Raw genomic sequence first — 6672 nt, 5'->3', positions numbered from 1 at the left:
CCCCTTTCAAGTTTCTCACACCAAAAACAACATGTCCCAACTTTCTTTCTGAGTATTGATTACGAAAATAATAACTGAATTTAATTTAATTTTTTTTCCTGAAGACCGATGAAGTTTTTAATATTTGTGTTTTAATTTTGCTGAGGCCCATAATATAATATAAATTATTGGAAATGTTTTAATGTTTTGTCTGGCACAAAACTCTTAAATCTTAGTTGCCTTTTGTTGTCACACAAACAATCAAACATCAAATATTCATCTCTGGTGTTATCTGTTGACTGTAATGCTACCAAGTCATCCTTCTCTGTCTACTTTGGTGCGGGTATCTTTACACTAAACTTGGATGGCATAGACGTAGCCCCCACCTCTCTAGCCCTGCTCCCATCTTGTCTCTCTCCCTCTCTCTCTCCCTCTCTCTCTTTTTTTTTATTTATATATATGCCTCTCCACCACAAGCCAGTCCAAAGAACATCTGGTTCCTCTTGGGCTTGTGGTCGCAACACTGAGAGAGTGCCACATCAAAGCTCCTTCCATCTAACCCACAGAGAAGAGAGGAGCGCAAAGAGGGAGGAAGAAGAAGAGAGAAAATCTGGGAGAAATTCTGCTTCACACACACACACACCGCTAATCTGTCTTTGCTCATGGAAAAATTGCAGCGCACATCAGTGGTGTTGTGTTGAGAATCCATCAATCTCCATGCCTGACCACTTCACTGACACAGATAGTCTGAGTTTGGCTCCCACGCTCATCTTTTCTACTGCTTTACAGACTTTGGTGAGACATTTTTAAGCTCTAAAGTTAGTCAGTTCCTATTGTTTAAGGGCTGCCCAGTTTTTATACAGTTATGCCATTAAAAGTGTGATGGCAAAACTTAACCTCACCGCGTCTTTTACGTGTGGAGGAAACTGCCAAACAAGTCTGTGTTGTGAAGAAGCTCCTCAGTGATCAAAAATCCTCTTGTTACCTTTCCCTGATGCCAGGCTCAGCACACACACACACACACACACACTAACTCAAAGAAGATCAAATGTTACAGCACGTTTTGAAATGTGACCCTCTAGCAATTTCCCCGTCACTCAAAGGCACCAAAACACTAACATGAGTGTACCTGCTGCTTCCTGCTGCTCTTTGTATCCAACAGCTTAGATCTCGGAGAACAGTTTTCACTCTGCTCAGACATGTTTTGACATTTGATGTATATGGTAATGAATTGCTGTTAAATTACATTTAGTGTCTGCTCTGTGCTGTCCAAACTAGTAACAGATGAAAGTAACGTGGGCCAGGAGGGTGGAGGGTTGGTGAGCAGGGCTGGCTAGTGGTGTGGAGGTTATTGGTTCCAACCCACTAGTGCTGCTGGACAAGAACACCTTCCTATTTTCTGCTTACCGGCAGATATGGGTAACCCTAACAAGTGTTTATCTTTTGTGCACAAGCTTATAATGTACAAGCCCTGTCTCTAAAAACTGATGTTCCTATACAACTAAGCTGTATTTTCAGTTACATTCTGAGGTATTTTCTCCCAGCTTATGTTGTGATATATCACAAATATGTTGCAAATCAATATATCTTTGACATTTATTGTATAGCTTTCCAATTCAAACTTTTCATCAACTTAAAGTATTTATGGCTAAACCTAACCAAACAGTGATTGAAAACGTAACTTAAGTCTGAAAATGAGACACAGAACACAAACCCCCAGTCTCCTTGGTGAAGGTCCAGTAGCAGACTTGCACCTGGTATCCACACAGCTCTGTGAGTGTTCGTTCTTGTAGGAACCTCTGTGGGGTCCACCCTTTGCAGCTAGAACAGCTTCAACTCTTCTGGGAAGGCTGTCCACAAGGTTTAGGAGAGTGTTTATGGGGATTTTTGACCATTCTTTCAGAAGTGCATTTGTGAGGTCACACACTGATGTTAGATGAGAAGGCCTGGCTCTCAGTCTCCGCTCTAATTCATCCCAAACGTGTTCTATCAGGTTGAGGTCAGGACTCTGTGCAGGTCAGTCAAGTTCTTCCACACCAGACTCTGCCATCCATGTCTTTATGGACCTTGCTTTGTGCACTGGTGCGCCTTCATGTTGGAAGAGGAAGGGGCCAGCTCCAAATTGTTCCCACAAAGTTGGGAGCATGGAATTGTCCAAACTGTCTTGGTATGCTGAAGCATTCAGAGTTCCTTAGACTGGGACTAAGGGGCCAAGCCCAGCTCCTGAAAAACAACCCCACACCATAATCCCCCCTCCACCAAACTTTGCACTTTGCACAATGCAGTCAGACAAGTACCGTTCTCCTGGCAGCCGCCAAACCCAGACTTGTCCTTCAGATTGCCAGATGAAGTACAGTGATTCATCACTCCAGAGAATGCGTCTCCACTGCTCTAGAGTCCAGTGGCAGCGTGCTTTCCTCCACTGCATCCGACGCTTTGCATTGCATTTGGTGATTAATGGCATGGATGCAGCTGCTCGTCCATGGAAACCCATTATATGAAGCTCTCTACGCACTGTTCTTGAGCTAATCCGAAGGCCACATGAAGTTTGGAGGTCTGTAGCGATTGACTCTGCAGAAAGTTGGTGACCTCTGCTCCCTATGTGCCTCAGCATCCACCGACCCTGCTCTGTCAGTTTACGTGGCCTACCACTTTGTGGCTGAGTTGCTGTCGTTCCCAATCACCTCCACTTTGTTGCAATACCACTGATAGTTGACTGTGGAATATTTAGGAGCGAGGAAATTTCACGACTGGATTTGTTGCACAGGTGGCATCCTATCACAGTACCATGCTGGAATTCACTGAGCTCCTGAGGGTGACCCATTCTTTCACAAATGTTTGTAAAAATAGTCTGCATGCCTTGGTGCTTGATTTTATACACCTGTGGCCATTGAAGTGATTGGAACACATGATTTTGATAATTTGGATGGGTGAGCAAATACTTTTGGCAATCTAGTGTATAACTCACCAAATATTATTTATCCTATTTTTTGTCACAGTCATGCTCCCTTCACATAATCCATAAAACTGATCCATCTAGCGATAAAGAAATACACTTTCTTGCATTGAAAGAAAGTCCATGTAACAACTATGGGTCATTATACTGTTTCCTTACTGGGCTTCTTTCAAAACATAGTTGGGAATTCACCTGTCCAGGATGTACTATATCTTCAGCTAAGTCAGCTGAGATAGGCTCCAGCCCCCGCAACCCTACAGAGGATTAAGCGGTGTATAGAAAATGGATTAGTGCATGATGGATGGATGGATTTTGGTTTGTTACAGTGACAGTTGTTGTGATCTTAAACATTGTATGGTTTGTGCAGATTTAGTGAAGATTAGTTTGGGAATTTTGGAATTATATGAATTAAATTTGCACTGCTATTGGTCATGTTGCACCTCCACACCTTCAGTTTGCCCTCTTTTGATACTCTGTATAAATGTAAATATCAATATATCTGCACCGTCAATATTCGTAAATAACTACAGTTCTATGGTTCTTATTTAAATTTAACTTAATTCTTCACTGCACAATATTTTTTGCTTCTGCTTTGCACTACTACAGTTATTTTTATTTTCAGTTACATTTATTTTTTAGTTATTTTTATATTTTTATCATGTACATTACACCTTACTGTATATTTATTGTTGCACCAACCCACCAGAGAAAATTCCTCATATTGTGTAAACTATACCTGGCAATAAATCTGTTTCTAATTCTGATTCTGAATTATGAATATACAGTGCTTAACAAATTAACACCACCAAATGTCAGGTTTATGCCACAGCTGCCCTAAATGTACAGCATTGGTAATTAGCAAAATCATTTTTATTTTTAATGTTTCTGTAATGTTTAACATACCACCAGTATGTAGAAGTTCTTTATCCAAAATTATATATTTAATGTGGGCTGTAAGGTGGATCGGTGGTTACTGGAAGATCCCCTGTTCGTGACCCCTTTAGGATGCCTTGGATCTTTCTGCGTGGAGTTTGCATGTTCTCTCTCTCTCTCTCTCCGGGTTCTCCGGCTTCCTCCCTCAGTGACAAAAATATGTTGAAATTAAATGATTTAAATGATATTTGTCTGTAGGTGTGAATGTGAGGTGCATCTTTGTCTGTCTCTAAGTAGACTGGTGACCTGTCCAGGGTGTCTCCAGCCTTCGCCCTGAGTTAGCTGGGATATATATATATATATATATGTACAGTGGTTAGCAAATTAGCCAGGTGGTCTAATACATTTGTGAAGCACTTCATATGATATGACTTATCAACTGCAGACAAGTAAATTAACAAGTACAAAAAAGTACAGCTACCAAAAGGGCCTTGTTGATGTGAGAATGGCCAAGGGATGTTTAACAAAATATTATCATCGCTGTATGCGTATGACCCAAAAGATTTTGTCATATTTCCAGAAAACCTGTAAAAAATCTATAAAGGACCAAAATGCAAAATTTTTTTTACAAAGATGAATGGGTTCCAGGGATTCTATCATAGAAAATTCACAATTGTACGAAACACTGGACACTCAAGACTGCCGTGACGTACACAGACTTTACAGTGTATGTAAATTTTGGTTTATGACTGTATCAATAGTCAGTGTTTTACCTACAAAATAGAATGTAAATGTCCCCAGTTTGAAGAAGCAGACAGGAGGATCTACATGCAGGCTAAGTAATAAATTGCTTTGGACTGATTGAGCAGCAAAACGTAGCCTTTTGCCACCTGAAAAAAATCTACATCATTTTAGGTACGCTATATTCATAATATTTTCCCTACTTTACCTAGCTGTCAGACAGTGCTTTCCTGTGGGAAACTGAAGGTTTTACATCACTCTCTTGAAGACCACAAGAATGAAAAAACACATTCATTTTACATTGCAGAACACCAGGGGCAGAGCCGAGGGGACAGACCAAAGTCTGGCCACTCCGTACAAAACCAATGGTTAAGCCTGTTAGAGGGCTTTACACATACTCATAACTACTATTTTTCTGGCAGTGCTTATTGGCAATTGTTTCTCCACAGCCGTTGTTCCCTTATAGATGCATTTTAACAGCACAACCGCAACACATTTAACCACATACAACCAAATAGTTCTGACCAACTGGAAAATGTTTACACTGATTTTGCAGCAATTTAGTTCAGTTGATATTATTGTTGATTATTGTCATTGAGAAGTGTCTGTACCAAAAGAAAACATCTGGCTTTTATATGTAAATGAAGAATCTGTTTAGCCTCCACTGACGTCCTCCTGTCCAAAGTGGGTGCGTACCGACCATCATCTACTGTAGGTAATAGACTGACTGTTTAAGTACTGTACACAACCCTCCTTCAAAGAAACAGATACCTGCAGAGAGGACAAACTACAATGGAAACACACAGAGAGAAGACAGAAAGTTAGGGACATGTAATGGCAGTATGTCACTGCAGGGAAGAGAGGAGAGGAGAGTAGGGGAGAGGTCCTCAATGCATCATGGGAATCCCTCAGCAGTCTAAACTTATAGCAGCATAACAAACGGACGCCTAGGTGATCCTGAGCAGTGCTAACTATAAGCTTCATCAAGAGGAACGTTTTAAGTTGAATCTTAAAAGCAGAGAGGGTGTCTGCTTTCTGAACCCAAACTGGGAGCTGATTCCATAACAGAGGAGCTGATAACTGAAGGCTCTGCCTCCTATTCACTTCTGGAAACTCTAGGAACCACAAGTAAACCTGCAATCTGAGAGCGAAGGGCTCTGTTAGGATGGTATGCTACAATAAGGTCTTTAAGGTACTGTGGAGTCTTCGTTTGAACATTTATATTTTAGCGGCTAAAAGACAACTCCATTTTTTTCTGATACTATAGAAACAGAAACCAGCATCAAAACTATGGTGGTGCATTGTTTTGATCTTACTGCTTTAAAGACATCATTAATGTGTGTAGTTAAAAACAACATCTAATAAAAGTCTAATCATTGAAAAGTGATGGTGTGAACTTTATTTTGCTCCTTTTGAGTACTTCATCTCTACGTTTCATAACAATCCTGCCGTTCCTTCTTGTCAGTGACACTTCTGCTTTTCGAGCCTGCTTCAGTCATCTTCCTGCCACTTTTGAGCACAATGCTCTGGATGGCCAGGTAGCATTTTACAGCTTGTCATTCCTTCTCTTCAGACTCATTTTAGAGTCATTGAAACATGTCGCTGTGCGTGTGTGTGTGTGTGTGTGTGTGTGTGTGTGTGTGATTTTCTGCCGTTTAACTACTATAACCATAGGCATAGATTCTGGAGAGGACTCGGTTTATTTCCATGAAAATAAGCCCTTGCTACCCTAAAATGGCTTCGATGTAACTCTACATGGCTGCTTCCTAGACTGTGCAGATCTAGAAAGTCCCTGCCTTTCTCTCCACCCCCCCTTCTCCACTCACGGCAACTTGAGCACACCAGCTCGCCATGACTTTGCTCAAACACTGTAAAACTGCTCTGTGCTCCACAGAGATTCTGGGGAAGAATAACAAAATCCCCACCATGCGAGTTGACAGATTTTTTTTCCTAAAATTGTTGAAACCCTGAAAGTATGTATCCCTGTTTGCCTCCAGCATAAAAACACCATGTGGACATGTTAACAAGGTTAAAAAAAAAAACTCTGGTTTTCACCAGAGGGGGTCATTATATACATTATATATTGGGATGACAGCAGACATTTTCTGACTCTCTCTTCTAGA

Source organism: Stegastes partitus, unplaced genomic scaffold, assembly GCF_000690725.1.
Source record: "Stegastes partitus isolate 25-593 unplaced genomic scaffold, Stegastes_partitus-1.0.2 Scaffold90, whole genome shotgun sequence".
Taxonomy (NCBI): Eukaryota; Metazoa; Chordata; class Actinopteri; family Pomacentridae; genus Stegastes; species Stegastes partitus.
The sequence above is the reverse complement of the archived record's forward strand: the minus strand, read 5'-3'. Positions refer to the sequence as shown.